Genomic DNA, 16,273 nt, shown 5'->3' with positions numbered 1-16,273 from the left:
ATAACCACCATTGAAATACGTGTCCTCCGTTATCTTTTTTTCTTTCTGAATGAATAGATGACTTTGTTGCGAGAAGACATCCTTGGTCATTTGGTCTTAATCGATTCGATGCCTCCGTTCAGCTTCGAAAGACAAAGAATAATTTAATGATTTTCAAAGCATAACCTACAGACTAACTAATGGAAAGAACAAGCAGATAGACAATTCCGATGCTTCCATTCAGTCTTGAAAGACAAAGGATACCCCCTGTAGGGGAAGCTGCATGTGTAATTATATGGCAAGGGTTGCGCAATCCTCAACCACATCTCTCCTGAATCGGCACTGTTTGAGTCCAGTGGCAAGGAGAATACCAGGACGACTGGAAACAATGCCGAGATAAGCAGAGAGTACATACAGCACTTGGAAGTCGCAAATGGTCACCCATTTAGTACTGACCAGGTTCAACGTTGCTTAACTTCGGTGATCCAGCGGAATCGGTGTGTCAACGAGATTATGCCGTATCTTAATAGCACATATAAAAATTAATAATATAAGTATAAACGCCGCCAGCTGGGCTGATTTTAAAGCTTTTCACTTGAAATATTGATTCACAAAAAATATATAACGAAATAATGTATTATTTTAATCTCCACACTAACGTAATGTACTTGCAATAACCCTTATCCCTGAGTGGCTTCCGGGCCTTGATAAGTGGTGATCACTGTGTAAAAAAAAAAATAAAAAAAATTGGAATTCATTATTGAGATGAGTATTATTTATATTAATTTATTTATTGCGGACTATTATTCTCATCTTTATTAGTTGTTGTTTCACGACGTTTCGGCCAACTATTCCTCTGTGTGTGTGTGTGTGCGTGCGTGCGTGTGTGTGAATTCGAGAAAGCAAGTTGATGCAGCAACTGTAGGTGATTAATTGACACTGACTAAATAGTTTTCCAAAAAATGATAAAAAAATATATAAAAATAAGTGTTTTTATATAGTTTTAAAGGTTAAAAACTTCTAAGATATATATATATATATATATTTATATATATGTTATCTTATTTTATTGGAATGGGAGGTGGGATATATTGGCATTTGTCGATATTCTAGCTTTAATGATAAGGTGTATTTGTATATAAAACTAGGAATTCTCTAGTTATTCTCTCTACTCCTTTGCGATTTATCTCTGTTCACTGGATTTTTTTTCAATCTCGGTATTAATTAAGAAAACAATTAAAATAAAAACAATTGTTCGTATCTCTTAATATATAAAATTAGAATGTTTTCCACTGTTTTAAGTCCGGTAATATTTTGGTGTGGTAATTTTATATTATTTAAAATTTTTGAACCCGTATAATGTTTTAAATTCACAACAAAAATCAAAACCATATAATGAAAACATTAGTTTATCGTTACTAGTTTCTATTTGTTCATATCCTATCCTTACTTAGAAATAAGTTTTTTTAATGAGATATAAGGAATATAATCTTTTGGGGGTTGTTATTTTTAGTTCCATGAGTTCTTTATTTTATTTAACTGATTGACATATTTACTGTACATCTCATATACAAAATTAAATAAAGACTTAATTAACGAGTAAATTAAACGTGGTTTATTTTTTTCTGCTAAAAACAATTACATGAATTCACATTTTTTTTTTTTAATTAAGAAGGATGACAATTTGCTTAATGTTTTTTTTATCCAAGCCATTGCTTGTTCGTATGGACGTTTCGTTATTCACATGCAATACGTTTGAAGTTTTAACATGAGAACATTCAAATAGATTTCATAATTTTTTTTTTCTAACTAATTTAAATATTGATAACTCTGAACAACGTATGTTTTAAGTACAGTATACACATATAATCCGCGAGGTTTTTAAAAAAAATTATTTTTTTATTTTTTTAAATTTTGTTTAGTGCGTCGTTATTTATTTTTGTTATGGAGAACTTTTTGTTTATTGATGAGTCCATGGAAAAAGATTCGTGCTCGAAATGGACATTTAAGTTTTCGGAAAACCGATCCATAACGTTATTTAAGATTTTGTTTTGCAAAAAATAATTGACATGATGAATAAAATCTTGGTCTTTGGAATATAGCAAAATGTTCTTATGTAGTGAAATCTTAGGAGATGCAATGTTTACCTGATATAATTCGGTTTAATATAAATACCAAGTATTTATATAAAGATATTTTAATCCCAACCAAATAAAAAAAGCTCAATACACCAATTAATAGAGAGCAGAGCTTATTATAAAGAAAACAAATAAAGCTGTAAGTTGAAATTTACAATCAAATTTCTTGTTCGACGTAATACTCCAAAAAACAATTTACAAAATCCTTATTCCGCGGTCTTACGTTCACAGGAAACACGAGTTGGAACAATTACATTGAGAGCATTGCCAGGACCGCTGCAAAGAAGATAGGCTCTCTTTACCGTGCTAGAAAGCTATTAAAGCCCGAAAGTATCCTGTACCTCTATAAGGCCCCCATTCGCCCATGTATCGAGTATTGTTGTCATATTTGGGCTGGTGCATCTGCTACTAGTCTCTCGCTCCTAGACAAGGTCCAAAAGAGAGTCTCCAACCTGATAGGTCCTGAACTGTCATCTAAGCTTCAGCCTCTGTCCCACCGACGAAATGTTGCATCTCTCTGCCTGTTCTACAAGCGTTATAATGGTGAATGCTCTGATGAACTGCAAGCAGTTGTGCCCTCACGAAGTAAACACCCTCGGCAAACCCAACAAGCAACTAAATCCCACCCCTACACAGTAGAGATCCATAGATGTAAGAGAGCTTTCTACTCCAGTAGTTTCTTCCCTAGAACCGCTAGACTTTGGAATTCCATTCCAGGTCCATGCTTCCTCAATTGTACTAGCATGCAGAAGTTCAAGTGCAAACGTGAACCGACATCTTGCTGCCCAACTCCCTACATAGTACCCCAGTAGCTTATGTCCCTAATAGTAGCCCCCTACACCAAAGTGACAATGTGTCTCGTTTGGGGTGAAAATGTAATAAAACAAAATTTTTAATTTTCAAAGAATGCTATTCTTGCTATTCTTCTCATCAGAGGACAGAAAGAAATCAGCAAATTATATTTGCTAGCGTTATCCTATCGTAAAACACGCTTAATAATTATATTTTAATTTATTCAGATTTTTCATTTGTTAATATAGAGCCAATACTCTGTTTAATATTATATTGTACCCAATAGTGATTTCAAATGTTAAAAAAAAATAAGTTGGGTGCCATCAGATAGTCTTTACGGTTTGAGCTGTCGTCAGATGGCTAAGAAGCCGTTAAAACTTTACCGACTTGAACATATAACTTTCTAATTGCACATGGATGCAAGAGCAATTTAAGTCGACTTACGCCTGCCAAGTTCAATATTGATCCCTTTAGCAGACTAAAAATCAAATCAAATTTGTTCCACGTGTCTAAATCCCATATGCATCAAGTTTTAAGTGTAAACCAACAAGTAGTAGAGGTAGGTAGAGAACGTTCCGCACACACACACACACACACACACACAAATAAGGTCATTTTTATATATAGATATATGCGTGTGCTAGAACTTTTTCATCCTAAATGCTACACAATTATGCACAATGTAGAAATATGCATAAATAGAACTGAATAATTAAAGTTTACTTTTTAAATGAATATATAAATTAGTTTACCTTTTGTGAAGCTGCTCGCATATCTATGACTGTATATTAAGAAGTTTCTTTTAATAAGTTCTAAATAAAAAAAGGTAGGCTTTTAATATCAATGTCATTGCGACAAAATCTCAGCTTGGTTGATGTATAGAATGTATATATCTTACATGGGCGGAGCAGGTGGGCAGATGAAATGATAGTTTCCACTTAGCGTAATGCAATACACCTTCGCAAATGATACCTTCTCTGCGTTACTAAGATAATGAATGTGCAATACTTTAAGCAATATAAATTCCATTTCGATTCCTGCAGTGAATTTGTTAGCTCAGATGGTAAAACATCGGATCCCAATGTTAACGGGTGTGAGTGGTCTGGTGTCAGTTTCGCATTTCTGGATTGATATATTTGCTACGGCTAGCCACAACGATGAACCGTGAAGCGATGAAACAGCTGGGTAGATGGCGATATTATATATTTCACTGAAAGTTGAATTATTGATTAAAAGCTACCCCAATAAATATCTGATTTTTTTTTTTTTTTTTTTTTTTTTGCAAACAGAAACTATAAAAAAGCAATTAAACTCTTAAATATTCATAAATAAAAAAAAAGAATCATTTGTATTAATGAGATTCTTGTACCATTAACTAATTAGAAACTAAAAACACGTTATTGGTTTAGGATTAAAACCTGCTCTACGTCAACCGTATGAGCGAATATTGAAATTATTTTCAATATATTCAAGTTACGAAGTACTAAATACTTTTTAATTATTGGAATTCTTTTGAGATGAGTAATTTGTATATTTTTATTTATTTGCGGACTATTACCCTCATCTTTATATTTGTTGTTTCACGTTTCGGCCAACTATTCCTATGGCCTTCCTCAGATTGTTAACTGCGACGGGATAGGAATGCTGAATCTTCAAATGTATCTTCAATAATTACTGCCTTCCATAGTTGTTGTCGTCTCACCACGTTTTTGACCAACTTGGAGATAGCGGTTTCAATCCTACCCAAAACCGATCAGAGTATTAAGATGAGGATAATGGTCCGCAAATGAATAAAACAAAAAGTATACAAATTACTTCCTTTCAAAATCATTGAATCTGAAGCCGATTGTTCGCCAGACAAACGAGAAGTTTGTTGCTAACGAAAGAGTCATAGAGGTAGAGACTGACCCCTGCAGATCACCAGCAAGACACATGCTAGTGTCCAACACTTCCTAACCGTGGTGACGTGGTAGCGTGAAAGCTATGATGACATGAACTCTGGTTCCTGGCAAGATCATCCACAGCAGACAGGGCTGTCACCCAGCAGTATTAGAATCGCAACCCGGCTAATAGGGCCGTGGTGAAAATTAAGAATAAATTTACATCAATATTCGTCTCTGCCTCTCTGTCAGTGTCAGGTTTAGAACCGTTTTTGTTGTTCGTGGGCTCTGGGCAAAACCTTCCCCGACTTCGTGTGCTGCTTTCTATGTCTGGAGTAAACCTGTAATCTTGCTGTTATAATGATTAGATATGACAAGACAATCCTGAGTCACGATATTTCTCAACTTCAAAACCAAAATATTAAGAGCTGCAGCCTTAGTTTTTACGAATCGCTATGCAACAAGTAGTACAACAATAAGCAACCACCTCACACAGTGATGGTCAAGAGCAAAGTTCACGCAAGACCATAACTGCGTGTAAGTATCAAAAGTGATGCTCTTAAAGGAGTACTATTCCCTTCATAAATATAAACTAATACGGTTATTAATGAACAAATACCTTTTAAAAACCTCTTCACGTATATTGTTACGATTAGACTTTTTTTCTATCCTCATTTATTGTTCTCACTCAGATGACTTTTTTTCTTCGAATAGTTCCAGGTCAGAATCTGTTTCATCTAACACTTATCTTTGGCGATTTTTGACCTTGAAGTACTATTTCCGCTCCTAACATCAAATGGCTCCATGCATTGTCTGGAGCAATTCCCGCAAAAAAAGATACTCTACACTTTGAAACATTAGCAATTGTTTTGAAATATTATTGTTTTCACTTGCATTTTTGCTTTTTTTTAGAAGCGACTCCAATGACTTAGTAATATTGTACGATATGAAATATCTATTTTATTTGCCTTTCATTCGTATTTCTTTATATCTTATTGTCCATTTTTTTTTTTTGCTTTTGTTTTTCATCGTATATTTAAAATAATATTTTGATGAAAGCTACAAAGTTTTACTTATCATGCATTTTTTTTTAGTTTCGCCTGGTTTTCGCAATGATCTTACACTGACCGTATTCAGTCACACTGGTCCACTGCAGTATGATTCTGTTTATTTAAAAGGTTCTTCCAAGGTTTTGCCTTCTCTTTAAAAATAAATTACTTTATAACTAATCTCATAAGGTGTATCTATAGGGTAATGCAGAAGGTGCTGTCTAGGCATCTTTGAATACCAAAGTGCACTATCCGTGTACGTGCATGCAATACTATTTTCCAAGTCTAAGTAGAGACAAGTTCCAGAATTTACCAGTGTCTGTCATTCCCTGTTAACTAACATATTTTTCTGGCAATTCTAAGAGATGTATTCTCTCAAGGTTTGCCTTCTCATTCTTTAAGAAACGTTATTGATAATCACCTGATGCGCCCCTATAGTGAGGCAAGTTATCTCAATATACCATAAGCATCTTTCACTTAGTGATGCAAGCACCAACATTGGCACAATGACGTTAAGAACATACATTTTGAAAAAAGAACGTTAACCATCAGAAAATTCAAGATGGCTTCTAGTTTTCAAGATGGCTGCAGAAGCAAACCTGAGAAATTTCAATTTTGGTGCTTGTATCATTAACTGAAGGATTGTTTCAGCAATCTGTCCCAATACTACTCGGAATACTGTGGCATTTCTCAGGTCAGAGTATTTTTCCTCTAGAATGCTGGCTTTTCTAATTCCTACTTTCAAATCATTCGACCGTGAAAGAGAAATAAAAAGAAAATTCAATGGAGTATAGTGTTTGAAACCGAAACATAAGTTTTAAATATCTCGAAAAAGATCGATTGATTTTATCCGTTAAATATACGTTCAAAATAATACTTTAAATAAACAAATTTATGCTAGAAATATAGTTTTATGAACTCATAGCATGTGTTCCCACATGCACATTCCTGGTGAATCCAACAAACAGCAAAAGCCCACCACTTTATTGCTGAGGTCCGTAGATGACGGAAAGCCTTCTAATTGTTTCTTTCCTCGGGCTGCTAGGCTTTGGAATTCCTTCGATGTTTTCTGCTCCCCTGGCTGTACTAACCTGCAGAAATTTAAATGTAATGTGAACAAACATCTTGCTGCACAACTCTCCTCAGTCCCCTGCTAGACACGATCTCAAATAGCTTTTTAGTTTTCATGTGGCAATATTGCTTGTTTGGAGTAAAAAAAATTAAAATGGTGCAATGAAATAAAACCTCATTTCAGCAAGAAGAATTACTTTCAAGTGTCATACATTAGTGTTGAAACATAAAAACTCGAACTTGCTGACAGCAGCATCGGTGACAGTGTCGATTACTACAGCGATAACGGCAAATGATTTATTTCTTTAAAACGTAGTTTTCAATGTTTTACTAAGGTTAACAATATTTTATTTCAATGAGTATGCATAAGCTTACTGAATGAGCGTTTAATTATTTATTGAATTTTCATGTAAAACGAATATTTATGTAAATAGAAATTGGAATAAAAGGGGAAAAGTTATTTTATAATGAAATGGCAACATAACTTCATTCGCTTTTCTAAGCCATGATTATGTCTAACCTGCGGGAGTACTAAATGCTAGTTACAAATAGTTTCATAATAAATTTACCACAAAAAAGTATTCATTATTAATTATTAATAATCAGCCGCTTATATCATTTTAAAATAACATTGTATCGTTTGTACATTACATTCAAAATAAAATAACTGAATTACTATTATGGTATACGAGTAATCTTCAAGAATGAATAGCTTAATATTTTTAAACATATAGAATTGTTTATTTAACAGCTGAAATAGATTGATGTATAAATGGTTTTATAATAAATAAAATAGAGAAAGAAAAATCTGTTTGTAAATTTCAAACATATAAAATATTTGTTTATTTCCTTAATATTACGTTGTGATTTGGCTTTCAAGCGCACTTGATGCGTATTTTATTTTATTCAAATAAAATCAACGTTTCTATATGGAACTCACAACCTTGACTTTATTATCGCGTTGCCTACGCACAGTTCCAAGATTTCAAAATACAACCGCTGAGATACAACGCGCGGCTCTTTACAAACTTTTCTTTCTCCAACTTTACAACATAGCAAAGAAGAAGAAAAAGAAAATAAGGAAACAACATACTGATGGTGGAGTATAACTCCAAAATATATTTATGTTATAAATTTCAAGCAAGTAAAATATTAGTTTATTTTCCTAATATTACGTTGTGATTTGGCTTTCAAGCGCACTTGATGCGTATTTTATTTTATTCAAATTAAATTAACGTTTCTATAGGAACTCATACCCTTGATGTTTTATAATGTTTTAAACTGTTCTTGCTATTTAGAGTAATATTAAAAAATGTTTAGTTTTAACAATCTTTCTTGCCTACGTCAAATATCATGTCGGGACCAGCACTTATCGTAGTTTGCCAGTTAATCACTGCCGATGTTTACAAACATGGGAGTGATTAGCTGGCAAACCACGGCAGTAATTAAATCGAATGATATTTTTTTGTTCTAAATAACATGGCGGCAGGACCCACAAGAATTATTTATTTAGAGTATAATATTGCTTTTAAAGGATCTTCAAATAAGTATATAATCTTATAAGATTCTTATAAATAATTATTTAGTCTTATAAGATTTATGTATGAATATTGTAAGAATAACACATGTCCTGAATACAATATTTTTTCCAGGTTACTTCATCAATGAGGGATATATCACTTCCAGTATCCAGGACGAGTGCATTTCTCGTATATCAAGATTGAAAATGTTGAAATCAATCTATAGCCAATTAAAGCACCCTTAACACTTATAATCTAGGATTCCACAGTCTTAAATGTTTACTATTTAATTACTGTCAGAGTTTCGCATAATTATTTATTGATAATAATATCACTTGATCTCCTTCGAATGAAATTCTATTTGCTATTAAACGTTAAAATCTCTACTTGTATCAAATGGAACTATATAAAAATGATTACAACGCATCTTAACGATGATTGAGTTTGCATAAATCTCGTCTAATTAAGGGAGGGGACAGAATTTTCAAAAGAAAATGATTTTGAATAAAATTGATTAAATATTTTTATTTTCATTACGTATATTGGCTCAATAAATTAAATAGGCAAGGATATATATTTCAACAAACAATGCACAATTTTTTTTTATTACTACTACATGCATCAAATAGAGGAAAAGGTGGTTTCGTGGCTGGGTTCGAATCTCTAGATTGGTAGAAATTGTCATCCTACACTGATAATTGCGTAAGCAAGCGTTTTGTAGCTCGACCTTTCGAGGGCAAATATCGAAAAATTGACAAAAAATATTAACTCCTTCACCCATAACTGGGCAGTTTTCTACAAGAAGGGTCTGTTTTTTTTTTTAGATTTTTTGTAAGTCATTCAAACCGCGCGTAAACGACGTCGCATAAAAAGCGTTATTTCGAGTGCCCGTGACGTTACAACCGCGTTAGACGCATCGATAAGAGTGTTTGTTTGGGGGGGGTCACCTATTTTTCCTGTGGCGGGTTACGGGTTCGAGCCTGCTTACTACTCCTATTTTTTTTTTTTTTTTTTTTTTTTTTTTGCTCAACAAACACCCTTACACACAACCACTTTCTTTTGCGCCTTCGCGTCTCGGGTTCGAGCTTGCCTGCCTATTACAACTTTTTTGCTAATCACACACCTCCAAATACCTGGGCAATGCCGGGCACCCAGGCTAGTATACACACACACACACACACACACACACACACACACATATATATATATATATATATATATATATATATATATATATATATATATATATATAGTACTGATTTCAAGAATTAAAATTATTTAGATACCATCAGCTGGAATCGAAACCAAAACATTAACCGCTCCAGCCGCATTCCCCACTGTTTGAAGTTCATGTATCTACGAACACTTTATAAGGAAGTATCATATTTTATGTATCGCTTTAGAGTATTTACTTCAAAAGTGCTCAATACGTGAGTGGAGCTAGCTATTAAGTTACAAAATAATATATATCAATAAAGCCACACAGAAGCTTCCGCGTTTTTACATCATAAAGATTCATAAGGCGACTGAATAAAATTGAATTACCGCGTGTGAGATATATATATATATATATATATATATATATATATATATATATATATATATACACTGATTGCGAGAATTCTCCTCCAGACCAAAGTACTGTATGTTTGCAACAACAGATGCCACATACAAATTTATTATGGCCAGACTATTAGTCACTATCTTATGTAATTTTAGAAAGACATTTTAGGCACATTTAGTCCATATAATAAAATCCTACATTCCATATGATTTATAAACATTTATTGGCCATGAAATAAGGAATACAAGATAAAGTTAATTATTTCCTTATTTCATGGAGTTTCAAAAATTTAGCTTTTTTCTTCGGAGGAAAAATATTAGCAAGGGATTTTATATAACATTTCTTGTTAATGCAACAATTGAAAGCTTCATGGTTCGAAATAATGTTTGAAAGATTATATTGGCATATATAGAGTTACAAGTAAAAGGATCTTCAAATTGATGTTCAAGTGTAAAGATACAGTTTGGTAATGAGACAATCCAATCAATGAAGCTCGTTGAAAATTAGTAAAATCTATTGCTGGTACTTACATCCGTAGACTTGGAATAAGAATATCCAAATCGTATAGATGTATGGCTTTTTTTTCTTTCTTTTTTTTGTAAGATTAAATTGAAATTTTGAATGTAATTATTGTAGGTTGAAGAGGATTTGTTGAAATATGTTGAATTTTGGGATATAAATCTAGATTTTCTTAATTTTATATTTTTTATGGTGAAAGACTTTAGTTTGGCTTTTATATTGTAAGGTGTCGTGTATCAAACGAGAATTCTTCCGTCGCCATATTGAAATGCGAATAAAATTCTATTCTCATTTCGACCTGGCAATGGAAGAATATATATATGTATGTGTGTGTGTGTGTGTGTGTGTGTGTGTGTGTGTGTGTGTGTGTGTGTGTGTGTGTGTGTGTGGAGATTACAAGAAAAAGATTATTTATGAGAAAATGGTTTTATTCCAGCCATATAAGGTTTCAGATATTCAAATCCAACAAATGGATAAGGAAAAATAATTGCTGGGGGAAATAAACAAGAGAGAAAAAGAAGACAAAGGGTATTGTGTGCAGTGTGAAATTGACTTCTGATGAGATTTTTTTAAGTTTTAAACATTTCAATCTGTGATTAGGATTGTGTTCCTTAATTGCCATAGTCCGCCATGTTTGATGGTGCGAGCTGCATGCCATTGAAACGGCTTTCTTTAATTGGATGTTCTTGAATCCAATACAAAATTGGCTGTTTTTGCGAATTCTGAAGCAATAGAGAAAATGTTATTAAATGTCTGCAATTCTATGTTAATTGCTCTTCAAGTGAAGAAATGATGCTATTTGATTCCGGTTTCTCTGGCATAACTCTTATAAAAGGAATTGAAATACTCCATTTCTTGAACTGCAGTTTTTTGTTAAAACGCTTCACCATCTGCGTGCGTAAGCAGCAACGGCCTGTTTATAGAACTGTAGATAACCGAAGTTATTTCCGCTTAATACTGCTCAATATTATCGATGAATTAAAAAATAATACGACCGTTTTTTTATTATTTCATTCTTCCTTTGTAGGTGTATATTTTTAAATCATTAACTTCAATGTCGGTAGCTATCCACAAATTTATGTAAAAAATAAAAAAAGAATTGGGAAATGTGCTTGCAATTGCACGCCTGCGCGAATTAAGCAGCGCCACAAAGGCCGGCCAAGAACTGACATGTCTCCGAGTGCATCCTTTGGACTCTACGTGTGTAACGCGTTTATAATGTTTATCTATGTCCTTCATTTTTTTTTTTTTTTTTTTTTTTTTACTCACCAAACGATGTATATCGCCACTCGGATGTAAGGGGCTACTAATTTTGGGCCGTGCTCAAGTAAAGATTAAGATGTTAGTTTACGTTAACTTTGCATATCAGTACAGTTAGGGAAGCAGGTAGCAGGAAGGGAATTCCAAGATCTAGGGAAGGAGCTATTAGAGTAGAAAGCTTTCTGGCATTGAGGGACCTCAACAGTGAAGGGGTGTGATTTTGCTGCTAAGCGGGTTTGTCGGAGATATGTACGTGGGGGGCACAAGTGCAATGAGTTCATCAGAGCAGAATATGATATAAAGTGTACGATTCAGGGGCGTGCTCTGTTAACAATGTTCACTGAGGAAATCAAGACAAAAACTGAGAACGTTTAGTTAGATTTAGTTCTTGCTTACATATTTATTAGTTTATATAAGACCGCTAAGCTTGCTAGTATATTGAATAACTAGCGGGTGGCGCCCAACCTCGCCAGATTGTAAATACGCTTTAATACATTTTAATTTATGCTGATTTCGCATTTATTATTGTAGAGCCAATTCTCCATTGAACATTAAGTATCTAATATATAGTACTGGTTTGAAAAAAAGATTTTTTTTTAAATGCCATCAGTTAGAATCGAAATCAAAACATTCGGCGCTCCATCTGCATTTCCTATCATTTAAACTATTGACAGATAAGAAAGATTTAAAATTAAACCACTTGCTATAAATGAATTTGGGCATGCGCAGAAATAAAAATATGTCGGCAATGCGGGAGTACCTCAGGAGTCTATCCTTGGGCCTTTATTATTCCTGATATTCATAAATGAGCTCTCTGATAAAATTGTTTCGGAGATGGGTATATTTGCCGATGACACCAATAGCAGGTATGAGAGGGAAAACAAATGAACACATATCTAAGGAAATGGCAGAAGCACTAGAGGATGACCTCCAATCTGTAGTGGAATGGGGACAAAAATAGAAGGTCACATTCAATGCTGCCATGACTTAACTTGTTTTCTTCAATAATTACAAGAAACCTTCTCTACCACCAATAGCAATGGCCAAGAACACATTACCTTAAAGTAATTTTTTTAACTCCTCGGCCTAACGTTTACAGGGAACATGAACTGGAATAGATACATTGAGAGCATTGCCAAGGCTGCTGCGAAGAAGGTAGGCTCTCTCTACCGTGCTAGAAAATTATTTATGCCTGAAAGTATCCTGTACTTCTATAAGGCCACCATTTGACCATGTATGGAGTACTGTTGTCACATTTGGGCTGGTGCATCTGCTGCTTGTCTCTCACTCCTGGACAGGGTTCAAAAGAGAGTCGCAAACCTGATAGGTTCTGAACTGTAATCTAGGCTTCAGCCTCTGTCCCATCGACGAAATGTTGCATCCCTCTGCCTGTTTTACAAATACTTTAATGGTGAATGCTCTGACGAACTACAAACACTTGTACCGCCTCGACGTAACTACCCCTGACAAGCAACTAAGTCCCACCCCTTTACAATAGAGATCCCTAGGTGTAAGAAATCCTTTTACTCCAATAGTTTCTTCCCCATAACTGCAGGTCTTTGGAACTCTCTTCCTTGATTCTGCTTTCCCTACTGTACTGATATGCAGAAGTTCAAGTGTAATGTGAACAAACATTTTGCTACTCATCTCTCTTCATAAGCCCCTGAAAATTATGTCCCCGATAATAGCTCCCTACTTTAAAGTGACACTGTGCCTTGTTTGCGGTGAAAATTGAATTTAAAAAAAGTTGAAATGGGCATTTCTACTTGTACACGTTATTCATCCATCCAAACAAAGAGTTTACTCCTTATAAACTAATCTTGTTTATTTCAGTGTTATGTGGTCAGTAGTTTAAGAGTTTATCGGTTAAATATTCACACACAAACACACACATAAATCTAGTTTTTGTCTATGTCAAGTATGAGACTTCACATAGAAATGTTGTTTTAATTTGAATAAAATAAAATACGTACCAAGTGCGCTTGAAAGCCAAATCACAAGGTAATATTAGGAAAATAAATAAATATTTTACTTGTTTGAAATTTATCACAAATATATTTCAGAGGTATACTCCATCTTCAGTGTGTTTTTGTTTCTTTTTTTTTCCTTTTCTTCTTCTTTGCCATGTCGGAAAGTTGGAGAAAGATTAAATAAAGAAGTAGTCAACCACCTCTGCAGAAATAACCTTCTTAGTGACATGCAATATGGTTTCCGCTCTGTAAGATCTACAGCTGATGTGGTACAGTTATATCTCATACAATTAGTGAATCTTTCGACAAAGGCTTCCTTTCTATGGCAATTTCTCTTGACATATCAAAGGCCTTCGATAAGGTTTGGCATGAGGGCCTACTTCACATAACTGGAAATGTTTTCTCAATAATTAAATCATTTCTCTCTGATAGGTTCATAAGAGTAGTGGTTGATGGGCACAAATCAGAGGCCCACAGTATTAATGCTGGAGTCCCCCAGGGGTCCATCCTGGGCCCAACTCTCTTCCTGATCTATATCAATGATCTCCCAAAACACATACTTAAATCATTCGTTGACATCTATGCTGATGACACGACCATCTATGGCAACACATCAAAGGCCGTAAATGACAAAGCTCTCTCTGATTCCCTCTCCTCTGATCTTGAGCGCGTGGTGCAGTGGGGGAAGAGATGGTTGATTACTTTTAATGCATCTAAAACCAAACTCCTAACGTTACATTATCAACGCTCTGTTCCTCATCTAGCATCAATTGAAATGGATGGCTCTCGTCTTGGGGAGGCTTCATGTTTTGACAAGCTTCTGGGTTTGACCTTTACCCCTGATCTGAAATGGAACACGAATATCAAGTATGTTGCCCGGGCCGCTGGGAAAATGGCAGGATCCTTCTACCGCTCCAGAAGATATCTCACTAATGATGCAATTCTCTATCTCTATAAAAGCTAAGTACGTCCAAAGATGGAGTAATGCTGCCGCATCTGGGCTGGAGCTTCAAAAAAAAAACAGCCTATCCTGCCTTGACAAAGTACAAAATAGACTTCGTGGCTTAGTGGGGAATGCTCTCTTCTCTTCCCTGCAACCTCTCTCCCACAGAAGAGACGTTGCGAGCCTGTCTTTGTTTTTTCGTTATTTCCATGACAAGTGCTCGCCTGAGCTCCGATCTCTGGTCCTCTCTCGCCAATCCTTCATGATAAACACCCGTCTAGCTAAAACCACTGTCAGTAATTTCCCCCACTCTTTATCTGTGCCTAAATCAAAACGTAAATTCCATGAATATAGCCTTTTTCTGAGTAGTGCACGCCTGTGGAACTCTGTTCCGTTTGCCTGTTTCCCACCTGGCTACAACTTAGATGTCTTCAAGTCCAACATAAACAAATTCCTGATTAATCGTCCCCTTAAGTAAGACACTTTATCAAATCTCCAATACTAACTATTACTACGATATTATCCCATTGATTATTGTACACAAAATAACCCTTATCCCCGAATGGCTTCCGGACCTTGATAAGTGGTGATCTCCATGTAAAAAAAAAGAAAAAATGAGCCGCGCGTTGTATCTAGCGGTTGTATTTTGAAATGTTTGAACTGTGCGTAGGCAACGCGAGAATCACGTCCAGGATGAGAGTTCATATAGAAATGTTTTATTTATATAGAAGACGATGTAAAGGCGTTGCCAAAGAATTAAATATATTTTTTAAACATTTTACTATTTACGAAAATATTGTTATTTACAAAACATCTGTTTCTTTTTTTTCCAATTAAAGCTGTGTGTAAGGAAATGCATTTGCAAATAAAACTGTTTTAATAATTAAAACTGTTTTAAGACGTATACTACAAACTTTAACGAAAATAGATAATACACAAAACAATTTTGAATTAAAAGTATTTTTTTAGATTTGGAAAATGTCACAATAAAAAAGAGTACATTTTTTCTTGTAAACTTTATAAATTAAAGAAATCGTTACACGTTTTATGTAAGCAAACACACAAAAATATTTCCAACATTCTATTCACAAATCTTTTATAATTTTTATTTTTTATTTAAAAAATGGTGAATACTTGCCTCCCCACGAAGGCAATGTAAGAAGTTATAGTATTTGTAAACAGTGTTTTTACTTAATAACAGTTTTATTTACAAAAAGTTTTTTATTTAAGAAAAAACAACATATTTGTAAATGAAATTGTTTCTTTTAATTATGTATATTTTTTAATTTTGCATTGAATTAATTACCATAGGGAGACAGATAATACGCAGAACTTTATTTTAAAATAAAACTAAGAAAGGAGAAATCCTTATGGACTGCTAGTGCTACCAGATCAGGCTATCTGAAGATATTGGCTTCCTGACACAAAAGGCAACCAACATTGATGCTTTTTGTTTTTCTACTTCCTTTTGCAAAACTCAATCATGTTCTACAAAACCAAAACCAAAAAAAAACAACCCACCTCCCCCACCTTTCCTTCTCCCCATTTCCCCTTGCTTTTTCTATCTCCCCTAATTCCTGACTAGCTT

The 16,273-nt window shown here is 34.3% G+C and overlaps 1 protein-coding gene across 1 annotated transcript in view; it reads right to left on the bottom strand.

Annotated features, from left to right (window-relative positions):
* Window positions 1–16,273, bottom strand: part of LOC145278268 (WSCD family member CG9164-like) — a 193,393-nt gene that overhangs the window by 103,455 nt on the left and 73,665 nt on the right. The gene's annotated exons all lie outside the window — the stretch shown is intronic.

Source organism: Euprymna scolopes, chromosome 1 (genome assembly GCF_053919585.1).
Source record: "Euprymna scolopes isolate OS-2025 chromosome 1, ASM5391958v1, whole genome shotgun sequence".
NCBI lineage: Eukaryota > Metazoa > Mollusca > Cephalopoda > Sepiida > Sepiolidae > Euprymna > Euprymna scolopes.
Note: the sequence above shows the minus strand (reverse complement) of the source record. Positions and strands in the feature narration are given on the sequence as shown.